This window comes from Podarcis tiliguerta, assembly GCF_965153285.1.
Source record: "Podarcis tiliguerta genome assembly, chromosome: 9".
NCBI lineage: Eukaryota > Metazoa > Chordata > Lepidosauria > Squamata > Lacertidae > Podarcis > Podarcis tiliguerta.
Window position 1 is genome coordinate 58,778,688 of NC_139542.1, and position 27,607 is coordinate 58,806,294.

Genomic DNA, 27,607 nt, shown 5'->3' on the forward strand with positions numbered 1-27,607 from the left:
ACACGAGGTACCACTGTACTCTATTCTGAACTTAAAAATTGAAAGTGTAATGCTGGTGGTCAGCAAAAGAGGTTTAAAGACTCTCTCAAGGCAAATCTAACAAAATGTAGCATAAACACCGACAATTGGGAAACTCTGGCCTGTGAACGCTCCAATTGGACAATAGCCTTTACCAAATGTGTCATGGGCTTTGAAGACGCTCGAACCCAGGACGAAAGGGAGAAATGTGCTAAGAGGAAGGCACCTCTGGCAAACCCTCACAGTGATCAACTCCTGCCCAGAAACCTATGTCCCCACTGTGGAAGGACGTGTGGATCCAGAATTGGCCTCCACTGTCACTTACAGACTCACTGTTAAAACCGTGTTCATGGAAGACAATCTTACTCGGCTAGGATTGATCGCCAAAGAAGAAGAAGCTACCTGAGAGTGGGTGTACTCAGAGCCCTAAGGCAACATGAAGCCCGGACAGTCCAGACTGACCAGTCCTGGCCTTCTGACCTTACGTGGTCAACAGAGCAGGAACGCCTACCTGCGGCATTTCCAGGCTTTCCTCTGGCTCGAGAACATCGGCTCCAGTTTGGGATTTAGGCATGTCTATCCCTGGCCTGCCTCTGGCAATGAGCTGAGATCTGCATGTTCATTTGCTGTGATTTCCTATCTGCTTTTCGGCTTGCCGTGTTTCATTCCTGTTCTCCACTGTTCTAACGCCAATCTCTGTGTACTCGACAATTGCAATTAATTTACGAGGGAATTATTCTCTCTCTCTCTCTCTTTCTCTCTCTCTCTCTCTCTAAGCCTTATTTTCAAGTCTTGTGCAACTCCCGGATTTAGAAAGGTCTGTTCGTTTTGGTAACTGCTGGGGAGTACCTTGTCCGCTCAAATGCTTTCACTGTGTTAGTGCCAGTTTCTGCTCTCATCCTTCTGTAATTGTTAACTTGAATGGAATGCAAAAACTCTGGTTTGGGGCTAGTAGAACTTTAACTTTTGGTAGATGGCGAAAAGCAGGAATGGAGGGAGGTAGACTTTTGCTGCTTGAAAGGTAAGTCCGTATGTGTGTTTATATCCATTCGTGTTGCATGGGACAGTTTTGTGGTTCTCTGCTTTTCCTCTTTTTCCTTTCCTCGCGTTCAACGTGCTACGTATCGTCTGCTCTTCTTCTTTTTTTAAAAAAACGCAGCTGTCAATGAAATGTCTCTGTTTCGTTCCAAAGATTTATTTTGAAATCGAATACTGTTCCTTTCCTAACTGTTCCTTGTCGGGTTTTTTCCAGTTAAACACGCCTAGGCTTGAGTACAGATTAGAAGTTAACAATAAGGGGAAAGGTTGTTACGATTTATGCCCCACAATTACACGCGAATAGTCTTGACTGATATATCTATGGAGGGTCCCCCCCCCCCAAGGCAGATAAAGTTGCAGTGGCCAGGGAGAGACACACATTAGGATTAAATCTCGAATCTGCTGCCCTTTCTGCATTTGTGGTTACCTGAATACTACCTGTAAGTGCTTTGTTACCATTGTACCCTGTTCTCAGTGGTGTTTGCATGGAGGGTGGAACTGAAGGTTGTTTAGTGTCTTGTAAAACATTTACCAAAAGCAGCCAGCCATAGATTTGAAGGGCATTCCATTGCCAGAGAGGGAGCGAAGTTGCACGAAAGAGGGCGAACGCCAGGTACTTGCCAGGTACAGTTTCATATTTTCCATCTTCTCCTTATCCAAGAGGCTTTCGGCAGAGGGGCACCGTCTGTGATGACGTGGAACGAAAACGAAACGGGTCCCAAATAGTTCTGTTAAATAGCACCCACGTAGAATTCATTTCCATACGTGACTTGCGGGAGTTGAACGTTCAGTGACTTGTTTGTGAATGGGTTTGGGTGGTTTTGCACTAAACAAAAAACAAAAAAACCCACCCCAGTGTTAGTTACGAAATGGTTTCAGTGTGACTCAGCAGCAGGCAAATCACCCATGAGTTCAGGGTTTGCAACATTAACAATGTGCAATTCAGTGATTTGCAACTTGGATGTTAGAGGCTGATTTTCTGTGCAAGGTTCTGCTCAGTGTTTTATTTGTAAAACGGATATTAAAAAGAAGGCTAGCTTACTCTTGTGGCTTTCCCCTCGAACAGTGACATGTGTGTTAACATGTTCTAGCATAAACACGGATAGTTTCGGATTTAGAGAGAGTGTTAAAAATGGAGGATTTTACTGTCAGTTAGAAGCTACACAGTCTACAATTAGAGGTTAATTATATAGGGATCCCCAATCTGGCTTGCACGCAAAACTTCATGTTTTGTGAATATCTTGAGAAGGTCACATATCAACTTTTTGTGCATGGGGAATGCAAAGTTTGTTGGCAAATGGGCTCTTCTGTACACTGCAAAATGTAACAATGCAAAAGAGGCTTGCTTTTCTGTGCGCTGCTGTTTCATGGCGTAAAAGTGTCAGAGTTTTGTGTCGCCTAGAAAAACCAATTGTGCCATCTTTCTCAAAGCAACGGATACTTTTTGAATTGTGGCTGCATTTACCTGTTGAGCCTATGTGCTCTCCAATTTACGCTAAATGGATAGTGGCAGAATACAACAGTTCCTAAACAACATTAATATGAATATGAATTAAATTATCTTGAGCCGCTCGCCATTGCTATTTGTGTATAAAGGACACAACACATTTCAACCATTCTTTTGAGGGTAGCGGTTCTCTTCCTAATCACTGTATCCTAAATACTAAAGATCAGCATGACTGTAATCCAATGACTCTGCACCTGAATCGGTTTTTTGAAGAAATGCTTTACCAAAAAGAGCAGTCTCCAATTTGCAGCTTTTGTAAACAGGCCTGCCTGTAATACAGTGGTACCTCAGGTTAAGTACTTAATTAATTCCGGAGGTCCGTTCTTAACCTGAAACTGTTCTTAACCTGAAGCACCACTTTAGCTAATGGGGCCTCCTGCTGCTGCCGTGCCGCCGGAGCACGATTTCTGTTCTTATCCTGAAGCAAAGTTCTTAACCTGAAGCACTATATCTGGGTTAGAGGAGTGTGTAACCTGAAGCGTATGTAACCCAAGGTACCACTGCAGTGCTTTAGCTTTCCTCATTTGCTAGGACAACTATGTGGTGGGCTTCATTTGTCTTATACACTTCGCAATACAGTATGTAGTTGTTTGTGTGCCTAAATGGTCAGTTCTCATGTTCTCGGTGGGCAGAAGACAGATCAGGATTTACTGGAAGACGTCTGGGAAATTCGCAAGTGATCTGCAACGGCAGAAGGGCTTTTTCCAACTAAATAAGCCTACTGAAAAGTAGAACAGAACAGAACAGTATGCTGTCTTATGTGGGAAAGGACCGAAAGCTCAGTTCTGCTCCCAGCCAAAAACAAATTCTTTGGCTCCGAACATGCTCAGAAGCACACTTTAATCATTTAATTCTGACTGTATGTATTTTACACCTGGCTGCAGTTGATCAGTCTAGGGTTTCTAGTAAAAAAACAAAGAAGATCTAACAAGCCTGCCACTTGCTACCCCTGTGCTAAGTTTTATAGCTTCTCTTGGGTCACAAGGGCCTCAATTTGAAGGTGAAAGAGAGGTGACAATGTTATCTATTGTCATGTGATGACATTTTTCTTTTACAAAAACTGATCACCATAAGAATTGGCAGTTTAAGAGAGATGGGACACAGTGCATGTTTACTTGGAAGTAAATCCCAGTGTGGCTTATTCCCAAATCAGGGTATGTAGGATTGGCAGCCTCAGACTTTGTTGCTACTGTTATAGAAAAATAGGAGCGCCTACATACTCACACGTAAGTCCCATTTTCTTCCAAATATATGCTTGTCTTGCCCTCTTGCATGTTCCCCAAGAGGCTAATTTAGTCCTTGAGTGACTAGGCTTTCTTGAACTTGCTCCCAAATGAAATGGCCCCATATAGGTTGGTTGGATGGAGAGACAGAAGGATGAGGGGAATGCCAGCCTTGGAAGTAGTCACAAAAGCAAGACTCCATATGTCATATGTAGAGTGTTGGACGAGGACCAGGAAGACATGAGTTCTACTCAGGCCATTAAGTTGACCTTCATTGGGGGCCAGTCACCCTCTCCCAGCCTGATCCAATTCCAGGGACTTTTGTGAGGGGGAAAATGGTGGTGGGGTGGAACATCTGAGTCCCTTGGAGAAAAAGCACCATTAACACAGTAGCAATCGGAATAAAATGGGGAAAGCGAGCTTTCCATTTTATACTGAACGTGCATTTGTTGACAGGGGTATTGCACTTTCTGCGTTCTAAAATGTCCATCTTTAATCACTTAATCCTCAAGCACTGCCTCAAATTTCAGGAGCACTCGGGTACCTCGGGTTACATACACTTCAGGTTACAGACTCCGCTAACCCAGAAATAATGCTTCAGGTTAAGAACTTTGCTTCAGGATGAGAACAGAGATCGGGCTCCGGCGGCGCGGCGGCAGCAGGAGGCCCCATTAGCTAAAATGGTGCTTCAGGTTAAGAACAGTTTCAGGTTAAGTACGGACCTCCGGAACGAATTAAGTACTTAACCTGAGGTACCACTGTAAGTGTGCAACCTGAAGGCATTTGAAATCTTAGGATAAAACTGGATATCTTTTTTTAAAAAAAATTAGTTGCTGTTTTAACTTTGAAGAATGACAGGACAATAAGCTGCCCAGGTTTCCAGAATGACCTGGCTGCAAATCAATATTATGAATATAAAAATGGGCATTGGACATATTTTTTCCTGTAGCTGGGGGGGGGGGGAATGGACATCTCCCCTGACTCTCTGTGTTGCGAGGGAAACTGAATTGGGAAAATGGGCTTAGCAACTTGCTTAGATTGAGTGGGGGATAAGCTAAGGATACAAGTGAGGTGGATTTTATCCCATGTTTAGTCATCATCTGCATCCTTGTTTACTAAGTTCCAGTCAGTTACACCTGAGCAAATACAGTAAAGGTAAAGGGTCGGAACACAAGTCTCAGAGAGAAAATTAACAGCAGAAACTTCTGTTGGAATGGGGATGCTGAGGTGGCAAGAACGTCGGGTCTTCTGTATTTATTTGCAGGGCTCAGATCTTTTTATAAACTACTGGTAATTTTTAATGGGCATTTTGCATGGTGCCCTGATTATGTGCAAACACACACAAATGCAGCCGGAGTATTGGAAACAGTGGCGTAGCGTGGGTTGTCAGCACCCCGGGGCAAGGCAAGTAATTGCACCCCCTAACCCATGGATTTGCGCCCCCTAACCCTAACACCCAGATGTTGCGCCCGGTGCGGCCGGCCCCCCCTGCACCCCCCACGCTATGCCACTGATTGGAAAGCCAAAAACATTTTAAAAATAAATAGAACCATTATTTTTAAATGAAACAATACAGAGTGAGGGCATGGGTAGTACACACTAAGGAGCTCCAATGTCTTCCTTTCCACCAGTTTGTAGGGGGATTTTTGTGGTCTTCACAGTCTTGGAATTTGCAGACTTGCCAAGATAGGTGGCAAGCTCCCAAATAGAGTGGTGCCTTGGTTCTCAAACAACTTGGTACTCAAACAACTTGGAACCCAAACACTGCAAACCCAGAAGTAAGTGTTCTGGTTTGCGAACTTTTTTTGGAAGCTGAACGTGCTCTGTTTTGAGTGTGACACTTCTGTTTTGAGTGCCACGCTTCCGTTTTGAGTGCCACGCTTCCGATTTTAGTGCCACACTTCCGTTTTGAGTGTTACGCTTCCGTTTTGAGTGCTACACTTCCATTTGGAGTGTTATGCCGATGTCTGTCTGTTTTTGCTATTTATTTTGCGTTTTTGTGGCTCTTTTTGTGTGTGGCTGTGTGGAACCCAGTTCAGCTACTGATTGATTGATTGATTGACTGCAGTTCCTTGTTTATTGCTTTCATTTTATGGATCAATGGTCTCGTTAGATAGTAAAATTCATGTTAAATTGCTGGGTTTTTTAAAATGGCTGTTGTTTTTAAAAGTCTGGAATGGATTAATCCATTTTGCATAACTTTCTATGGGAAAGGGCACCTTGGTTCTGGAACACTTTGGTTTTTGGAAAAACATCCGGAATGGATTAAGTTTGAGAACCAAGGTACCACTGTACTCCCCATTGAGAGCTGCAGTTCCCTGGGGACTGTGGCTGCTCAGGAATTACAATTTCCCATTTCATAGAAGCCTTTGGACCTGTGATTTTGTGTTGCAGATGCCCAAAGCCATCTCTGGTCTTGAGCCACCGGAAGCACCTTGTGTATTTGGTTGTCTTGACGGATCCTCTTGAGATCCCTTTTTATTTATTTATTTATTTATTTGGAGAGCAATAAGCAATTTGGGAGGACAGCAAGCTGTTATTGTCTTCCCTTCCCGAAGCTACTTTGTCCATAACTTCCCCTTTCAAGAAAGGGACTGCGGGTAACTAGGCAGACTTGTTGGTACAGTGTTTCTGGAGTTGCCAGTTGGAGAGATGGATATTGGGCATGCAGCGGACTCGCTTCTCGCAGAGAAAACTTCCGTGTGCGATCTTGCCTAGACGTCTCTCATGGCTTTCTGCAAAAGCTGCAAGGAGCCTTAAAACAAAATCCCTGACCTTCAGGAGTTAGTTGGTTTTCTGGTCTGTTGGGCAAAAAAATGCTCTCAGCACACACAACCATTGTCTGCTCAGCATAGCAGAGACAAACGCAGGAGGAGGGGAGTCCTGCAATGCGTAGTGCAAAAAGTTTGAACTTTGTACAGATAACCCTGATGCAAGATTGAAGTACACCAGAAAAAAGTTTTAAAATGTATGCAATATGTCGAACAATATCAAAATATGCTTACAACAGTGCTGACAGTATTAGTAGATCTATAAATGGCTATAAACTGCCACCCATAACAAAGAGAAACGCATACAGTGGTACCTCGGGTTACATACACTTCAAGTTATAGACGCTTCAGGTTACAGACGCCACTAACCCAGAAATATTACCTCAGGTTAAGAACTTTGCTTCAGGATGAGAACAGAAATCGTGCTCCAGCGGCGCTGGCAGCAGCAGGAAGCCCCATTAGCTAAAGTGGTGCTTCAGGTTAAGAACAGTTTCAGGTTAAGAACGGACCTCCGGAACAAATTAAGTACGTAACTAGAGGTACCACTCTAGTGGTTAATTTGCAGTGTTAATCTTTCCATCTACCTAGTTAATGACTGCCCCCCCCCATTTACCCCTTCTTTTCCTGGAGCTACTATTTAAATGCCATGGAATAGAACTAATTAATCTCCAATTAAACACCAATAAGAAGAAAAACAAAAGCTAAAGAATTATGTTGTAATTACAAACTTATCAGAACGACCTCTATAAGCAGTGGCGTAGCGTGGGGGGTGCAGGGGGGGCCAGCCGCACCGGGCGCAACATCTGGGGGGGGGGCGTGCTCGCACTCGCAGCTTTCTGCCCCTACCTGGCTCACTCACTCTCTCTCACTGCAGTGCTGGCTGTGCAAATCCGATCCGAGCCGCCGGGTCGCCACCCACTGTGGAGGGGAGGGTGCCAGGTGTGCGGTGCGGTGCGGAGAGAGAGCGAGGGACTATCTGGGGGAGGGACAGTGCAGCGGGGGGGGGCGCAAATTACTTGCCTTGCCCCGGGTTAGGGGGCGCAAATTACTTGCCTTGCCCCGGGTGCTGACAACCCACGCTACGCCACTGTCTATAACAGTGGCGTAGCGTGGGTTGTCAGCACCCGGGGCAAGGCAAGTAATTTTCACCCCCTAAACAGTGGATTTGCGCCCCCTAACCCTAACCCCCAGATGTTGCGCCCGGTGCGGCCGGTCCCCCCTGCACCCCCCACGCTACGCCACTGGTCTATAAGGCAGCCAATGTATCCATGGCTGAAATCCGCATATTAGGATTTCTATTTTCAAAAACCACAAGCAAAAGCCATTCTTAAGTAACAGAAAACACTGGACAGGATTCAGCTAAGTTTTACTCAGGCTAGACATGCTGGAATTAACGAACATGACTAAGACTGTGTGCGCCTTGCTGTTTAGTCTAGTTCCAGGCTTTCGAATGCATGTGCACATGATGTTAAAGGACGTGGGCGGCACTGTGGTCTAAACCACTGAGTCTCTTGGGCTTGCCTATCGGAAGGTCGGTGGTTCAAATCCGCACGATGGTGGTGAGCTCCCTTTGCTCTGTCCCAGCTCCTGCCAACCTAACAGTTCAAAAACACACCAGTGCAAGTAGATAAATAGGTACCGCTGTGGCGGGAAGGTAAATGGCGTTTCCATGAGGTCTGGTTTCCGTCACGGTGTCCCATTGTGCCAGAAGCGGTTTAGTCATGCTGGCCACATGACCCAGAAAGCTGTCAAATGGTGTTGGGGCTTCCGTTCCCTTCCCTGTGTGCCCCAAATATCTGCTCCAAAGGGGTTCCCTGGAGGAGACCGGAGGGAAAAAAAGAACTGCTGTGTGCTCAGAAGTTCATTGTGTCGGTGGAGCTGCGACATTGGATACTGTCCTCGGCGTTCAGGTTTTGACCCTGCTTCAAGGTCTCGTGAAAGCCCATGAGGAGCCTGACAAGTGCTCTTTCATGTAGGGATGGGAAGACACCTTAAAGTCCAGTCCATCCCAGTTCTGCATTGGGCAAGGGACTAACTTGGTTCCTCATCGTCGTTTCTGTGTGAATCTGAAAGCACTGAAAAGCTTATTTCTGAGTAAACATGCCAAATGTTGACGCTGCACAATTTCACGCTCGCTACATGCGTTAGGAAGGAGTCAGAATCCTTGGAGGGAGAATTTCACTTCCTGAAAAATACATGTGAAAAATATGTAGAGCAGTATCCGTTCTGAGCTAGTTTAATGAGCTGTATGAGAACAAACAGGGGAAACAAAATGCCTGTGTTACATACTATGATATGTGCATTACATATATCCCTGTGATCTTGTTTTATCATGTTGGTTTGCTGCCCATAAAGTTCATTAGAAGGAGTACATTTCTGGTCCCCACAGTATATTGGAAGGAAAAAATACATGTATAATTTTAAGCCAGAGTGCATTTTAAATTATTACCTTTGGGGAGGGGGTTCTTTATTACTATGCAGTTCTGTTGAACCAAGGGCTTCATGGTTTTCAGGATGAAGTTTCAAGCCCCATGCAATCAAGTACTTGGCATCAGACTTTTAAATGGGAGATATGGTTGTGCAGAAGGTCCTGAACTTCCATAAGAACTAGAAACTTAGCTTCTCTCCCCCTTTTAAGTGAAGACAGGAAATCTCAGGATTCTTTTCAAGTTGCTTAGCAATAGTCTGCAACCTTTCTTGATCTGGGGTCCGCCTTTAACTGAAGCAAGAATTAAGGTCCCGTTTCTTAATTCTTTTCACCATGTATCTTTCTGATGGTACTGCTGTTGTGACCCATAGCTTGATCTCAACCCATCCCACAACCCACCCGTTGAAGACCAGTGGCCTAATTTTTCAATAAAAGGAAATGCTGTCTTATGTTCTACTTTATGGTCAAGTTTGAGAATGGAGATGAGGTTCCCAGCTTGCCATCAGGAAGGTTTATTGCTTGCAATAAATTGACTGACATACAATCATCTACCCAGCAATTGACTTAAGCCCACATTCTGCCGGTAGCCATAGATATACCGTAGTTGACCAAGCACTTTAAATGGAGTTTCTTATATGCTTATGTTAAAAGAGTCACGTGGCTTAGAATGGCATCTGTTATGTATAACATATTTTAAAAGCATATAAGTGATCAGTATTAGAGCCTTCATATGCTTAGTGCATCTATATTTTTTATGATGTCATTTCAAGTGTAAAATAATGTTGACATTCAATGTTGGTGGTCTGCTTCTATGATTATTATTAATATACTTTCAAGCCAAATCAGTACAATCCAGTAATAAGATGCGCTGCATGTTCTAGCATACCACGGATACATTCAGTTTTATTTTCAATATCTTGCATCAGTTTCTTTTGCTGTATTTGGACGCTTCTCGGATATTATTGAACAGGATTACCTTCATGTTTCTCTTCTCGATAAAGCAGGTAGTTAGTGTTTCATTTTAAAGTCTTCAGGCTATCAGCCGTTTCATAAATGGCATCACACCTAAAGTGGGAAGACAACACACATTTCCAAACACAAAGTGCTCAACAGAGAGGTCAAATTGAGTGCAACTCTCTGTTAACTGAGTGTTTGATGGCAAATTCAGATTTCCTTGACACATGTGAAGTGGCTTTGTCATTCATCCTGGGTCAATTATACTGTACAATTGAAGTTTCACAGCCAAACAATAGGAGTTTGTTGCTCTTTTTGTTTTACCGTTACAATATTATTCTGACAGCGACAACGTAGGGAAGGATGAAAAGAGGTTTGTTTCCTTAGCTGATCAGTTCTGAGGCCAACTTTGAAAAAACTCTCTTGCTTGATTCTGGCTTACCTGAATACTTGCAGGAGTTGGAGCATACCAGCCAAGAGCCTGAGTACCATAGCTGTCAACCTTCCCTTTTTTTGCAGGAAATTCCCTTATTCCAGCGCTGTTTCCCGCTGCTATCCCAGATTGTTAGATATCCCATAGACTGTCCCCGGGACAGGTGAGGCTGCTGATCCCTTACTTTCAAATCTGAAAGTTGACAGCTATGAAAGTAAGGGATTATCTTTTATGATAATCCATATCTTTTACCTCTCCATTGTATCCAAAATTCACCATTAAACTACAAGTGTCATTACAATCCTGCTAACGATTTTAGCTGTTTACATTGGTTTTTAAGATAAATGATAAATTTCCCCCATTCCTTATTTTCCTGATTTCTGATTCTTCCGGTCATTTTAGCCATTTTGGCATAAACCACCAACTTGACCTGCCATTCCCATTTCGGTATTTTCTGCTTCACTTAGAGCCAACTCCTCTTAGATTTACACTGAGCCTGCAGAACGGCACAAGAAATGTAGGCCAGCAAACTTGTGAACTCTTGCTAAAAAGTCTGACTGTATTTGGCATTTGCTCCCATCACTTCCTTATCCATCCGTTTTTATACGGGTTAAGCCAGGGGTAAATTGGAGAAGTGAAAGACGCCGTGTTTGCACTTCTCAGGCCCTGGAGACGACAATATGGCACTACAATTAGCAGGCATGCAATTTATTGCGCTGTTCGAAATCCACCCTCCCCAGTGCCTGCAAGCAGGACGGAGAGGGGGAAAGAGAGTTTACAAAATGGGCGAGTCTCCCAGAAGCAGGGCACAGGTTTTCCATGGGCAGGGCTGGAGCTTTATCGGAAGATAGAGCAAGGGAGGGGAAGGTGGAGTACAGGTCTGGGCTCTCAGTGCAGTACATAAGACTTTGCAAACAGGCTGCTGGAGACGATGTCGGGCTGGGCAGAGGAGGAGGAGAAATGGTGGAGACAGCCTCCCCACCCTGACCTTTCCAAGGAGGAGGAGGAAGAAGAAGATGACTGTACAGTGGTACCTTGATTCTCAAACGCCTTGGTACTCAAACAACTTGGAACCCAAGCACTGCAAACCCGGAAGTAAGCGTTCCAGTTTGCGAACTTTTTTTGGAAGCAGAACATGCTCCGTTTTGAGTGTTACACTTCCAATTTGAGTGCCACACTTCCGTTTTGAGTGTTATGCTGACAATTTAAGTGTTACGCTTCCGATCTGAGTGCCACAATTCCTTAGCTGCCAGGGATGATGGGAGTTGTAGTCCATCAACAGCCAGGGACCCGAGTTTAAGAAATACAGCCTTAGAGGTTAGAAGCTTTTTATCCAGATTCCTGTGTTTCTATAAATCATACCTACGCCACCCAGAGTTTCTGAGTTCCAAGATTTCTTATGCTGCCATTAACTCTTTATAGATGGCCTTCTTACTAGTTTGTAGAAGGTCAATTCTCAGTATAGCCAAGTAGCCAGAGAAGCATGAACAATTTTTAGAAAGTGTCATCTCCGCCCCCCAGGCTGATAATAGTGCTTTATTATGATGATGATTATGATGATTATTATTTAAAAATTATGTTATTTTGACAAACTCATAATCATAAATAAATAAAAATAAGAAGTCCCCCAAAATTTCAACACCTCTTGCAATGGTTTGAGCCCTTTCCGTTTTAACAGTACAAATTCTACAAACACCCTGCATATCTCCTCAAAATCATTTCTCCTGCATATTCCCTGTCTTACCTTAATGGCACGTGAATTTATCCCACACCTCTTTATACCATTCTTCCATTTTATAGTCCACTTGCCCCTTCCACTTCCTAGCTATAATAACTTGTGCAGCTGTCAATATATTTGTGAGCAAGTCCTTCATAGCCTGCAAACCTTCCACCCCATTGTAAATTGATAACAATGCTACCTCTGGACTTTCGGTCAGCTTTAACCCAGTGATTTCTGTTATCTCCTTAAACACCCTTTGCCCCACAAAATGTACATATTTACACCCCCACCACATGTGAGCATAATTCCCTGTTTCCTGGCATCCCCTGCAACATAACACCGAATATTCCTTGTTTATCTGATTTAATCTGGCTGGTGTATTTAATACCAGAAACATTGTTAAAGAACTGGTTTAACTACCAAACTGAGAGGAAGAAACCTGTTCAGCCTTTGGGGATGGACTTCTTTGCATATAAGAGAACAGTGGTACCTCAGTTTAAGTACTTAATTCGTTCCGGAGGTCTGTTCTTAACCTGAAACTGTTCTTAACCTAAAGCACCACTTTAGCTAATGGGGCCTCCAGCTGCCGCTGCGCCGCCGGAGCACAATTTCTGTTCTCATCCTGAAGCAAAGTTCTTAACCCGAGGTAATATTTCTGGGTTAGCAGAGTCTGTAACCTGAAGCATATGTAACCTGAAGTGTATGTAACCTGAGGCACCACTGAATTTCCTTGGGATTGGTTCACCCTTGCTATTCAATGAGATTTCATTGGTGTATGAAATCTGAGCCTGGCAGTAGAATGAGCATTTAGGTGGCTGTAGCCATTCTGCAATCACTGGGATCCCAGATGTCCAATTTGCTGAGCTCTCATCCTGATTAACTTACACAAAGCTTGCTCAGAGTTTTGGTTATATCCAGCCTTTACCAAGCATCTCTTCCAATTTGTTTGCAGGGCAGTTACATGACAACCAAGCATCCACCCTGATTCACTTGCCGGGTGTTTACATGTATTCCTCTTATTCATTCATCTCACACTTTTCCATGTCACTTTCCTAACTGCAGAGAGTCGTTTGTTTGATTGTTTTAAGGAAATGGGTGGTGGTCTCTTGTGGGCCACTGAACTTTATCCACAAGGCAGAAAGGTTAAGTTGCATTGTGCAGTTAAATCCCTGCCATGAGATACTGACAGTCTGCAAGTGTCTGCTGTTAGACACTTTTCGGAGAAGATACCTTGGGGCAGTAGGCGAGGGCCGGAGTCCTGGCCCTCACTGGCTTGCCCGCCCTGAGCAGAAGAACGGTAGCTGGAGGAGGCAAGGCTGCAAAGGCTGTTGCTGCTGCCATTGCAAGGACTGTTGCTGTGCCATTGCACAGACACTACTGTGCCCTTAAATGGATTCCCTTTGCTTACAGATTAGCAGGCAAACTGTATCCTATTAACCGTATTAGATATTTGTCTACAGCTTTTGATTGCTATGAGATGGTGGTGACATAACTGGAACAGCCAGGTGTGTGTTTTGAGTATACCTGCATATATGTCCATTGTTATGTACTGAAGTTCTCACCCTGGGCCAGCAGGGGGATACTGTAGATAGTTTTCACTCAAGTCCACATATGCAAATAGGGGATTGAAAGTGACGTTCAGTGATTGGATAGTTACAGAAAGTGGTTACTGTTGCGTTGTAGTGGAGCTCTATATAAGCAGGCTGGCTGAACCCTTCAGTTCAGTTCTGTTCTGGCCTGTGAATAAACAAGAGCTGTTTGAAGAATCGCTGTGTCGTCTGATATGTTCACCCAGAACTTAACATCCATGTTACAGTGCAGTTTGTTTTCTGCAGGGTTCTACCTGATTTATTTATTTAATTATTATAACAATTTTTATTAGTTTTTAATTACAATCCAATAATAGCCTCATTATAACAATACCAATTTATAATACAATTACTAATACCAATTGTTCAAATACGAATTATATAATTTAGGTGGCCCCCCATATGCTGCAATTGGTGGGTTGATTATTTTCTTTATTTCATTCCAAAATCTTACTAATTTCAATTACATTCCGGTCATAATAATAATCCCTTGTACAACAACTGCCATATTAATAACTTCTATTCGTGTTGACACATTAAATGATTTACAGAACTACAAGTGAGGAACTCAAACTATATCCTTGTTCTTCCTGTGTGTGGCAATTCTGTCCGTGGTATTTCTTTCTGTCCTTGTAAGATGTTGTGTCTATCTTTTTTCGTTTGTTGCTGTTGTCCAATATGCCTTGGGCAGAGCTGATAGGGTTCTTCCTGATTTGGATCTTCTTCTTCTTCTTCTTCTTCGTCCTTAAGATTATGCATTCATCACACTAATGAGAGCAAAAGGAGCCACAGATCATTGTGGTGCTTTTAACTAAAATAAAGTTCTTTCCATTGTGAAAAGCAGGACAGCGGGATAGCTGTGCTGGTAATGGCAGGAAAGCCTTCATCTCAGGGTTGTGGGTTTGAACCCCACGTTGTGCAAAGAAAGAGAGATTTTAGAGGGTTGGGCTAGATGACCCTTGGGGACCTTTCCATACAGTTCTATGATCATCTAAAAATGGAGAAAATCTAAAACAATTAACATGTCTTCCGTCAAAGCATACAGATTAATGTCAGAGTTTCCGTATCCTGACCCTCCAAGATACCTGGGGGGGGGGACAACTTGTTTTTACAATCATAGAGTAGGGAGGAGCCTAGCCCCCAGCTTGATATAAAAATATATATCTTCAATGCATTGTTATCAAGTCACTTACAAACTGACTTTTTTTGACATTTGTTCTGGTATCTTCCCTGTTATCAAAGTTGGACTGAGCAGTCTGCAGTTTCCCAGATGCCCCTTTTTGAAGGACACTGAAATATACCATTGGCCGCTCCTTCCCTCCAGGGATTCTCAAAGATGATAGCCAGAGGTCCTTAGAGCACATTCCTTTCGCTCCCTGGCATGTGATGGATCTGCTTTGAAAACTTCAACTTCTTTAATGTTGATTGGGATCTCCTAACCAAGTCCTTGCAGAACCAGGCTTCCGGCTCCCCATACCCTAACCCAGGGGTCAGCAAACTTTTTCAGCAGGGGGCCTGTCCACTGTCCCTCAGACCTTGTGGGGGGCCGGACTATATTTTGAAGGGGGGAAAATGAACAAATTCCTATGCCCCACAAATAACCCAGAGATGCATTTTAAATAAAAGGACACATTCTACTCATGTAAAAACATGCTGATTCCCGGATTTCGTCCGTGAGTCGGATTTCGAAGGCGATTGGGCTGGATCCGGTCCCTGGGCCTTCGTTTGCCTACCCATGCCCTAACCCATATAAATAAGAGACCAATAGGACTGGTTTTGGGTCAGAACAGCCCACAACTTTATCGAATACAGTTGAAAGAGGTTTGGCCTGGGCATGGGGCAGTCAAAATACTTCCGGCCCACCAACGCATGGTCAATCCCGGCGGGGGTTCCTTAGACTTACATCAAATAGGGTGACCCCCGCAGATACTGCTGTTTGGGGGAGTGCCTTTGGCCCTGGCCTCCGTCTGGGCACACAGACATGGCCATCCCCCCCCCCCCAGATCCCTTTAACAGGATACCCCAGCATTTGGAGGGGCAAGTGGAGACTAAAGGTAAAGGTAAAGGTACCCCTGCCCGTACGGGCCAGTCTTGACAGACTCTAGGGTTGTGCGCCCATCTCACTCAAAGAGGCCGAGGGCCAGCGCTGTCCGAAGACACTTCCGGGTCACGTGGCCAGCGTGACATCGCTGCTCTGGCGAGCCAGAGCCGCACACGGAAACGCCGTTTACCTTCCCGCTAGTAAGCGGTCCCTATTTATCTACTTGCACCCAGGGGTGCTTTCGAACTGCTAGGTTGGCAGGCGCTGGGACCGAACAGCGGGAGCGCACCCCGCCGTGGGGATTCGAACCGCCGACCTTTCGATCGGCAAGCCCTAGGCACTGAGGCTTTAACCCACAGCGCCACCCGCGTGGAGACTACAACCATCCAAAACAAAGGATTGCCCCAACGCCCAACCCAGTTGTGACGATTGCTATGAGGTAGGCAAAAGCACCGGCTGGGTGCCAATTAGCCCAGTGGGCAAATTCCTACCTGGCCCCTTAAAAGATGGTGACCACTTTAGCCACAGCAAAGTCATTGACTATCAGCTTAAACCGAGGGTGGGCGAGCAGGGAAAGGAGCAAAGAGGTAATGCCCGAGGTGTGGGCTGCTTAAATGCGCAAGGGGTGGATGCGAGGAAAACCTACCTGCTCCGTCAGCTCTGCCCCCTGGCACAGCCCGAGTCCCCAACCTGCATCCCCATTTGCCAAAGCCAGGTGCAGGCTAGGATCCCGTCCTGATAGGCGGAAGGGCTTAAGCCCCCGCCACCTATCAGAAAGGGCACCACTGTTCTAGTTCCCTCGTTGGGGCCCCGGTGAATCCTCTGCCATCCCTCACCACCACCACACCAAGACGGGTGAGCGGACTTGTTGCGAATCCTCCGCACTCCTCGCCTTATGTGAGGTTGCCAGTGGCGTAGCGTGGGGGGTGCAGGGGGGGCCGGCCGCACCGGGCGCAACATCTGGGGGTTAGGGTTAGGGGGCGCAAATCCGGGGGTTAGGGGGTGCAAATCCACGGGTTAGGGGGTGCAAATTACTTGCCTTGCCCCGGGTGCTGACAACCCACGCTACGCCACTGGAGGTTGCATGCAGTTCACCTTTGGGAAGAAGGCAGGAGCAAAAGGGGAGGTGAATAATTCCATTTTCTCTTTGTCACTTGTTAAGATTTCAACACCCTTAGTCGGCACTGGGCATACCGGAATTCCCTTCCTCTTGCTTCCAATGTACAGTGGTACCTCGGGTTACAGACGCTTCAGGTTACAGACGCTTCAGGTTACAGACTGTGCTAACCCAGAAATAGTACTGTGGGTTAAGAACTTTGCTTCAGGATGAGAACAGAAATCGTGTGGCGGTGGTGTGGTGGCAGCGGGAGGCCCCATTAGCTAAAGTGGTACCTCAGGTTAAGAACAGTTTCAGGTTAAGAACGGACCTCCAGAACGAATTAAGTTCTTAACCTGAGGTACCACTGTACCCAAAAAGCCCCTTTTGTTGCTTTTGGTATCCCTCTCCAGTCTCTGCTCATTCTGAACTTTAGCTTTCCTTACACCTGCTACTCAGTGACCTGCCCTTCCTTTGTCAGTTCATCGGTGATCACGCCTGTTGTGCCGCAACATGGACTTTAAAAGACGTCTCTCCTTTTTCATTCCCATTAGCATTGCCTGCAATTGCGCCTTTCTTTCGCAAACTCTCACTTAGCTCAAGCGCCCTTTGCCACTGCTATATCTAGCCATGAAATCTGTCTGCAATTTTCTGACCTTATCAAAATCATATTTCCTGAAATTCAAGGTCCATATTAAGTGCTCTCATCTTTAGCTTTCTGTAAGATCAGAAAGCAAAGTTCTTAACCTGAAGCACTATTTTAGGGTTAGCAGAGTCTGTAACCTGAAGCATATGTAACCTGAAGCGTATGTAACCCGAGGTACCACTGTATAAGCTAAACAAGCTATAGTTTAGGGCCCCACTCTCTTGCCCCCCCCAAAAAAATATAATGGGGAAAAAACCCTGGATGTACATTTCCAAAATATAAGATAAAAAACAAATAAAATAAAACCTACCTACAGCAACAGTGTTTTGTGTTGTGTAGGTCCATAAATTACCATATAGCATATATTCAACACAAAACCAGCGACAATTTGTTGTTGACAAAGGACAGCTGGACATATAAAGGGCCCCATTACCTTCAGTAGCTTAGGGCCTCATCAAACCTAAATCCAGCCCTGACTGCACCCCTATGTGGGAGAAACTTGCACTTGCTGATTTTCTGCCGGTCACATAGCTATTGAAAAGGCACAGAAGCCCTGCTGGAATTGTGGCTCCTGCAACATGAAGACTGGAGTAATTGGTGGGTGGGAAAGTTAAAGGGAAGAGTGCTCGAGTTGCATGTTTCAGGCCTATAAATCAATTTAACTCCCCTCTTTTTGATGCATTCTCTCCATCTCTCTCCACGTTGTCAGCTAAAGTTTAAGCAAGAGCTGACCTTAAAGGTCCTGAGAAGATTAGCAAGAGGTTCCCTTCCTCCCAGACCGATGTTGAGTTCCCCTGGTTTAGTAATGGATTTGTCAGCTGATTAGTCAGCTGACGAGCTGCAGAAATGAGAACGTGACCTTGTAAATATCTAATATTTCATCCTGATCTCATTAGGAGGCTCTTCCAGCTCACTCCTTCCTCAGAATATAGATTGTGTTTATGCCTTTTAAAAACGGAATATGTTTCTACATAAGTAGTGCAAGGCGCAAGACTGGGCAAACGTTGGGCACCTTGGTACCTAAGAAAAGATGGTGAAACATTTGTTAAAATCTGTGTATCAGGGCAATTTTTTTAAAGAGTGTGTTTGTTGTCTTTTCATTAATTTGTTCATGTTGGCACAGCTGAGAGAGGGAGAAAGATACTGTAAACGTTTATTCATCTAGCTGTAGGACTTAAATGGCTTCTCTTCTTGCATTATACTTACATGTGTTCTCACTGGGAGGAGCAGTTTTTAGTGGATACACATCTCTAAACGACAAGATAAGTAACTGAGGTCACAGATGCAACCAGAACCATCAGCCAACCATGCAAGAGAACGTCAACGTTTGGCTGGCGCTGTTTATTAGTAAGATCCAAAGGGCAGTGTAGCAAAATGCTGCAGGCTATAGGATAACTTAAGATTAAAAAATGCATGATAAATACATGGTAGGTTTACTGTAAATACAGTATATTTTCTCAGCCCAAATCTGCTTGATGTTTCATTAACACACAAGAGGTGTTATGTACTGAAGTTCTCACCCTGGGCCAACAGGGGGATACTGTAAATAGTTTTCACTCAGGTCCACATATGCAAATAAGGGATTGAAAGTGACATTCAGTGATTGGATAGTTACAGAAAGTTGTTACAGTTGCGCTGTACTGGAGCTCTATATAAGCAGGCTGGCTGAACCCTTCAGTTCAGTTCTGTTCTGGCCTGTGAATAAACAAGAGCTGTTTGAAGAATCGCTGTGTCGTCTGATATGTTCACCCACAACTTAACAGGAAGGGTTCTCCATTTTAATGCAAATACTTACCTAGATAACAAACGATGTATTGATATTTTGGGGAGCAGGAAAGCTGCTAAAGCGCACTTTCCTGAACCAAAAAGTAAGTTTCCTCCATCTTCCATACTTGCCCTGCATGTGATATTGAGCCTATGGCAGTATGGCGAAGAGGACCCAATGACATGCACATATCGTCCCAACTTTTTTAGATTAAAAAAATTGGATGCATGTCTTTCGAGACGTTCTCCTGGGTGGGTCACATGACCCACACTGAGATCTAAAGGTAAAGGGACCCCTGACCATTAGGTCCAGTCGTGGCCGACTCTGGGGTTGCGGCGCTTGTGGCGTTTGCCCTCCTAGGTGACATCATGCTGGGTCATAATGAAAGGGTTAAATGAGTGTGAAGTGATTGGCCAGTGGGAACCCAAGGGGAGGAGTTAGAGTTAGAGTTGTCAAGGGTCAGTTGGGAGTTGGAGAAGGAAGAGGGAGGATAAGTCTGTGGGTGATGTGAGAGAGTGAGAGAAACTGATAGGAGGAGTCAGATAGACAGGTGGGATAATCAGTTAGCAGTTATTAGGAAGGTATAGGCCGGTATAGAAACTAAGGATAAGAAACTGACAAGAAAAATTAACTGAAACCATAAACTTGTTCATGCTTATAAAATTTGTTTTAATGTTAACAGCTGTCTAGACTCAGTGTGTACACGAGAGAAATGGGTTGGTGGCAGCGGGAACGTGATCATAGTGGTGGCACAGGGATCAATAGACCGTCAAACGTCCGGAGACCCTGTGTGATTGCCACAGCGCTCATCTCGCTTTATTGGCCAAGGGAGCTGGCATACAGCTTCCGTGTGATGTGGCCAGCATGACTAAGCCGCTTCTGGTGAACTAGAGCAGCGCACGGAAACGCCGTTTACCTTCCCGCTGGAGCAGTACCTATTTATCTACTTGCACTTTGACGTGCTTTTGAACTGCTAGGTTGGCAGGAGCAGGGACCGAGCAATGGGAGCTCACCCCGTCATGGGGATTCAAACCGCCAACCTTCTGATCAGCAAGCCCTAGGCTCTGTGGTTTAACCCACAGCGCCACCCATGTCCCAACACTGAGATCTATCATTTCTGGGTGCTGCGCTAGATCGTGGCACTGGGGGGGGGGCAACACTTTTTCGACGAGAGATTGCAGCATGCAAGCGCATGAGATAGCATCACCCAAAACGACCAATGCAATCTCACATAAAAAATGGGGGGAGGGGATGTCCTGTTTTTCCCAGGACCCTTGGTGGGTATGTGTGTACCTTTGCCCTGAAACACAGTATTTTTCTTTCACAAATAGGCAGCAGGAGGGCCTTGGGGGACCTTCACAGGGGTTGTAGGGGGGCCTTTAACACTTTACCTCCTGTTGCAGTCTTAGTCTGGACTGGGGGTTCCATAGTTGCTATTTGAAGGGCGGGGAAGCTCCCATTAAAGGAACAAAAGGAGCAGGTAATGTACAAACTAGACAGCCGGTGGCGTAGCGTGGGGGGTGCAGGGGGGGCCGGCCGCCCCGGGCGCAACATCTGGGGGGGCGCTCGCACTCGCAGCTCTCTGCCCCTACCTGGCTCACTCACTCTCTCTCACTGCAGTGCTGGCTGTGCGAATCCGATCCGAGCCGCCGGGTCGCCGCCCACTGTGGAGGGGAGGGTGCCAGGCGTGCGGTGCGGTGCGGAGAGAGAGCGAGGGACTATCTGGGGGAGGGACAGTGCAGCGGGGGGGGGCAAATTACTTGCCTTGCCCCGGGTTAGGGGGCGCAAATTACTTGCCTTGCCCCGGGTGCTGAGAACCCACGCTACGCCACTGTAGACAGCATACCTAACAGAGTCAGTGCAGTGTACTGTCTCCTTCCATTGTACTGAGATCACATCTTACCAAAAGAAGCGCTTCCCTGCTAACCTTATCAAGAGTGAACCCTGCAGCTTCTGTGGAAGATTTTAATAAGGACCCTGGGAATTCCCGGGTGTCTAAAAAGGTTATATACATAGGCCACTACTACGGCCCGTGTTTTGTTAGCCCCAAAAATGGAAAACGAGCGAGGTCCCAACCAAAGAAGAATGGCAGCTTAAGCTGTCAGAATATGCACAACTCGCAGCCTTAACATGTAGAATAAGAAAACAAGGAGAACATAAGTTTAAAGAAGATTGGAAAACATTTATTGAATATATGGGAAACAACTATGTACAGCTGAAAATGTAGGCAGCATTAAGATAAATTCAACAGTGTAAAATAAGTTTTGATGGTATAGTTTTTGTAAAATATGCAGTGATTTATGATATGTAAAATGACCCATGGAAGGAGAAGAAAGGAAGTCATTGATATCTTAAGGATGTAAAAGGAGTATTTTAAATTGTAAAACAAAATAATAATAATTAAAATATATATATAAAGATTTTAAGAAGGACCCTTTTACCTCTAAGATAGTAGCTGCATGTGGTTCAAAAGCTCTACTTCAGACCACAGCAGAAATGAAATCATGTTTGCATTGCACTGACCTCCTGCAAAATATGTGTTTTGTGCTGTCCCCGGTTCCGTGCAATGCTACCTTGCACTCTCATTTCCACCTGGCATATCAAAAGAGGCTGCTGTTTTCTTTGGCCCTTGAAGTCTTAGGATGGCTCAGTGATCCTCTGAGTAGTTTTGAAGACGACAAGCCTCATTTGATTTCTAAGAGAACGGCCGAGAAGCAGGTGTTGTCCCACAGCACCAGTCTTCATTTGGTTGCTCTTATAATGAGCTAACTCTAAGTGTTTTCCCCCAGATGTGAATTATTAACATTGTGGAATAAGTCCCCGTTTTTGCTTCTGTACTCTGGTTCTTTAATCTATCTAGCTTAAAGTGAAAGAAGAGCTGAACCCCCCTTAAGCCTAAGGACATGATTCTCAAATACTTGAATCCAAACAGCATTTTAGAAACCTCTAGGCCAGGGGTGAGAAATCTGTCGCCTTTCATATAGGATGTCCCTATTTTAATCGGAGAGGTGCTGGAGGGTATGACATTGTTAGGGACTTTCCCACTCTATTCTGCACCAGCCAACATTTCCAATGCTCAGAGATTATTGGAGTTGTTGTCCCAAACATCAAGGGCGCCTTAAAGGCCCGTATAGTTAAAGCTATGGTTTTCCAGTAGTGATGTATGGAAGTGAGAGCTGGACCATAAAGAAGGCTGATCGCCAAAGAATGGATGCTTTTGAATTATGGTGCTGGAGGAGACTCTTGAGAGTCCCATGGACTGCAAGAAGACCAAACGCATCCATTCTGAAGGAAATCAGCCCTGAGTGCTCACTGGAAGGACAGATCGTGAAGCTGAGGCTCCAATACTTTGGCCACCTCATGAGAAGAGAAGACTCCCTGGAAAAGACCCTGATGTTGGGAAAGATGGAGGGCACAAGGAGAAGGGGATGACAGAGGCTGAGATGGTTGGACAGTGTTCTCGAAGCTACCAGCATGAGTTTGACCAAACTGCAGGAGGCAGTGGAAGACAGGAGTGCCTGGCGTGCTCTGGTCCATGGGGTCACAAAGAATCAGACACGACTAAACAACAATAGAGTCTACAGTGATTGGTTCAATGGCAGTGTTGCCATGGAAGCTAGCCCATTGACAGACCCCCCCACCTGCTTGGCAGCAATATTTTTGCCCAGTTCAGGACTCGAACCCATAACCCTGAGATTAAGAGTCTCATGCTGTACTGACAGCTATCTCTCTGTGTAATCAGCTCAGTCCTTTCCTATGTCCTTGAAAGTAAGAGTTCGTTCACACTTCCACTTTTCTTGTACCGATAAAGCACGAGCCTGAGCAGTTTTTCCCTTGCCCCGTTCCTTTCCCAGGGAAAACCCACCCTTGGCTGCTAAATCAGAGCAAATGTCAATCTGGACAAAACCCAGATTCCCTTTTGCTCTGATTGATTGCTAAAGAATGGTTTTTTTCCTCCAGAGGAAAGCAGCAGGAAAAGAGAAAGTGTGGATGAGCCCAAAGTCATGCTCCATTTGGTAGGATTTGTTTCTGAAAATAAGATAAATACCTTAGCTGCATAATAAGATAATACAAACCAGGGTTCAGAATTAGCAGGATGCCAGGCACATTTTGCACCTAAAGATTCTGCATTAGCGAATGCCTCAAAAAGTCTGGGTGCCATTTTTTGTGCCTGGTTGATGCTAAAGGATTACTGAAATGTGTGTGCTTTGAAGCCTGGAAGTATATGTTAAGGACAGACAATATGTTAAGGAGTTTAACAGTAAAGAGCAGAGTGTTTTGAATACTGAAGTTTGGTACCAGTACAGTGGTACCTCGGGTTAAATACTTAATTCGTTCCGGAGGTCCGTACTTAACCTGAAACTGTTCTTAACCTGAAGCACCATTTAGCTAATGGGGCTTCCCGCTGCTGCAGCGCCACTGGTGCACAATTTCTGTTCTCATCCTGAAGCAAAGTTCTTAACCTGAAGCACTATTTCTGGGTTAGCGGAGTCTGTAACCTGAAGCGTATGTAACCTGAGGAACCACTGTATTTTTATTGTAAACACCAAATCAAACATGTATTAACAATTTTTGCTTAAAATGTGATATTAACAATGTGTCACTTATGTGAATTGCATATTAGTTCATGCATATCAAAATAATACATAAAAAGAGTGGCCAGACACCTCCCCCCCAAAAATGGCGACTAGACATTCTGTTTTGGCACCTACAACCCAGGTCCCAGGAGCCATTTGGCTCCTGGCTTTTCTATCCCAGTTTCAAACACTGATACAAGCTACGTTTAATTTTTCTGAAAAAGCAAAATAGTTTTAAACTGAATTTCTACATAAGCACATAGCTGTCATAATTTAAAAGCTTGCTAAATATGACTGCAGAATCAAGATGGCTGAATAACCTCTGTTGCGATGGTTGTATCTTAGAAAGAAAGAAAAAGCACCTCTTATGGCTAGAGAATTTCAGAGGGTGAAGATAAACCTTCAGATAGTCTTATCAGAATGTGTTGAATGGCTACATTTGTATGAAGGGTCATTTTGAAAGGCTGCTGCATGTTTATTTATTTAAAAGGTTGCAAAGGGAGGTACGTCTTTATGTAAAGAGATGTATTTTTTTGGTAAAAGCCTGTTTTGCAGAATCTGAAAGGAATTGTCAGTCTTCTTTTGGATTCTAAGAATAGAATCCCCAAAATGTGACATAGAGGGCACAACTCAAAATCTTGCCTTTGGAAACAAACAAGCCTTTCCTCATTATGGCTGTGAAGACAATTTCTAATGGATAATCTGCCGAAATCTCGGAAAGTAGAAGGAATGTCATGAGTTTCTTGCTGGATTTCAACGTCTTGCATAGCTCCTTGTCTCCTCCCCGTGAACTACAACAAAGTATCCCGATAAAAGCATATTTGAACACAATTGAGTTGTTTGACTAATTTGCGTAATGGATACAGGTTGCAGAATTCAGCTTTTCTTAACATAATATTTGGATTATTTTGGCCACACAGGTGGGCAGCCTGTGATCCTTGACCTAATTTCGCAAGTCAGTTTTCCCATTGTTCTAGGCAGATTTTGCGACCGGGAATTTCATCCACTTGAGCAGTTTCTGAGCTCTGGGCGCAGTACTACGCCTAATATTTAACTGCCACTGCTGGAATGAAAGGAGGACCTTTTTATGCCTCTCCACTTCCAGCCACTCTCTGAAGACTGGAGAAGAGACCCTCTTAAGAATATTAGTGGGGAAGGACTAGACCATGTGCAAAAATGATTTTAGCTGCAGTTCATTCATTTTCAGCTTTGTATTCTTGTTATTAAAAAAGCGCACCTAGATGTTCCATTGCGGCCCCCGTAACTTAGGTTTAAGGTGCCATGTAGCTCCTAGCTTTCATATCACAGTTTCTAACACTGCCCTGGGTATACTATTAGTTCAGACCTATCGCGAGGGTGATCTGTCCTGCTTCTTGCATCCCACCAGGCAAAAAAGGAAAAAGAGAAGTCAGTGGGTAGCAGAGAGAGGGGGCAGAAAGAGGGGAAAGGTCCCTTCGCCACTGCTGCCTTTGGCTCCTCAACCCACCACAACCACATGGCCTCTGACAAGTTACCACGAAATGAATGTAGCCCTGGACAGACAAAAAGTTGCCTGCACTTTCCACGATGGGTACAGTCTACACAGTACTGCAGACTGTTATGTACTGAGTTGAACAGGATCCAAAATGCAGCAGTCTGATTGGTCCTAGAACAATAGGATTCAGAATGCAGCAGTCTGATTGGTCCTAGAACAATAGGATTCAGAATGCAGCAGTCTGATTGGTCCACAGGAGCCACCCAATCCAGCTCCAGGTGGAAGTGAATCCGCAACCTAATTGGCCTACAGGAGAATCCTGGAATTAGCCAATCACGTGCGACCCATTGTGTAAATAATGTATATAAAGCAGACGTTCTGGGGGAACTTCCATTCCTCCTCACCACTATGAGCTGAATAAAGAGCATGAAATCCACTCTCGACTCCGAATATATTTCACAGACCCTCCAAGTGCCCTTTTTCCTGCGACATCCCGAATTTACAGAAGCCATCCCAGTTTTTGATTCAATCCCAGAAGGTTCCACTTTTCCTTTCGGATGTCCCTATTTTCATTGGAGAAATTGTGGAGGGGATGGAGTTATGTGAACCCCAGAGCCAAGGAGATAAGTAACTAGACAACCTTTGGAAGACATCTGAAGGCAGCACTATATAACTTCATTATGTTTTTATATGCATTGGAGGCTGCCCAGAGTATTATCATCATCATCAACATCATTATTATTACAGAATAAGACATCCCTATTTTCATTGATAAATGTTCTTGGGTATGCTATTGAAGTCAGCGGCAGACCTCTCATGGTAACCAGAGCAAAAAGAAATTGTGTGGGGCTGAACATGAAAGAGACTTGATGCTTTTGGACTTTTGTGGAATTCAACTCCAGTGCCTTCTGGTACCTTCCGCCAGAATCTTTAAAATCTCACTGTCATCATGTGTTCTGCAAACTGCATTGTATTACGTTACCTTCTTCTTCTTCTTCTTTGGCGATCACTCAGAGCTGAGTAAGATTGTCTTCCATGAACATGGTTTTAACAGTAAGTGACAGTGGAGGCCAATTCTGGATCCACACGTTCTTCCACAGAAGGAACAAAGGTTTCCAGGCTGGAGTTGATCACTGTGAGGGTTTGCTAAGCTTGCCTTCCTCCTAGCTTTCTCCCTTTTGTCCTGAGTTCAAGCATCTTCAAAGCCCATGACACCTTTGGTAAAGGCTGTTCTCCAACTGGAGCGCTCGCAGGCCAGTGTTTTCCCAGTTGTTGGTGTTTATACTACATTTTTTAAGATTTGCCTTGAGAGAGTCTTTAAACCTCTTTTGTTGACCACCAGCATTACTCTTTCCATTTTTAAGTTCAGAATAGAGCAGTTGGTTTGGAAGACGATAATCAGGCTTCCGAACAACATGACCAGTCCAACAAAGTTGATGTTGAAGAATCATTGCTTTGACACTGGTGATCTTTGCTTCTTCCAGTACACTGGCATTAGTTTGCCTGTCTTCCCAAGTGATGTGTAAAAATTTCCAGAGACACTGTTGATGGAATCTTTTGAGGAGTTGGAGATGGTGTTTATAAGTGGTCCATGTTTCACAAACATACAGTAAGGTTGGTATTACGTTGCCACATAGGACTCGGCAGGTCTCCCCAAAGGAAGAAAAAAGCCCCTATTTTTGTCAACGTATGCAATAACAAAATGCATGAGGGTGAGGGCATTTTTTGAGGGGAGGGAGCTAACTTTGGACCACGCAGCAAAGATCCCCATTTGAGCATAATAGCTACCATGCTGAGATCTTCCAGTAGCTGAGCTGCCATGGAAGTGACCTACGGAACCGGTTTCCTCCGATGGTTATAGCAAGAATCCTGAACGTGTTTCAAGCCAGCCTTCTGAAAAATTAGCTATTGTGAAGCAGAGGCCAAAAAATGGTAGATCGCTTTCTGGGAAGAATTGTTACTTCCTTGTACTAGAAGGGAGGTCAGATTGTAATTTCTACTGTGTTCGCTTTTAACCTTGTGTAGGAGGACACAGAATCTCTGATAATTCATCATATCCTGGAGAAAAGCCTTTTTCTCACTCCCGCTGGCTCTTTTTAGCTTGCTGAACTGGCAAATTCAGCCCCCAAAGAGCCTTTCAGTTTAACTGACTGAAAAAGGTGTGGTGTTTGCTTTACCTAAGTGCTCGTGGGGCCGAGTGTTATGTACAGACCGTATTTATGCCGTGAATCATGTTTCACCCCTCCCCCTTGCCTTGTACTATGCTATCAACGTACATTTCTCTGATGGAAATAGGGACATCCCATTCCATAAGGACAATTTTACTG

The 27,607-nt window shown here is 44.6% G+C and overlaps 2 protein-coding genes across 20 annotated transcripts in view; one reads left to right on the forward strand and one right to left on the reverse strand.

Moving 5' to 3' along the window:
• The window catches only part of LOC310685618 (uncharacterized protein), an 850,221-nt gene that overhangs the window by 777,307 nt on the left and 45,307 nt on the right, over positions 1 to 27,607 (reverse strand). The window lies entirely within an intron of this gene.
• RBM47 (RNA binding motif protein 47) overlaps positions 1 to 27,607 on the forward strand; it is a 95,446-nt gene that overhangs the window by 42,969 nt on the left and 24,870 nt on the right. For 3 of the 18 annotated variants that reach the window (XM_083458288.1, XM_083458294.1, XM_083458293.1), the window contains exon 1: positions 842 to 1,039. The exons of 7 other annotated variants lie outside the window; for them this stretch is intronic. The gene's annotated coding sequence lies outside the window, so the exon portion shown is untranslated. Of the gene's footprint in view, positions 1 to 226; positions 1,681 to 27,607 lie in introns of those variants that run through there. 8 more of the 18 variants (XM_083458299.1, XM_083458298.1, XM_083458297.1 and 5 more) reach the window with 8 other exon arrangements.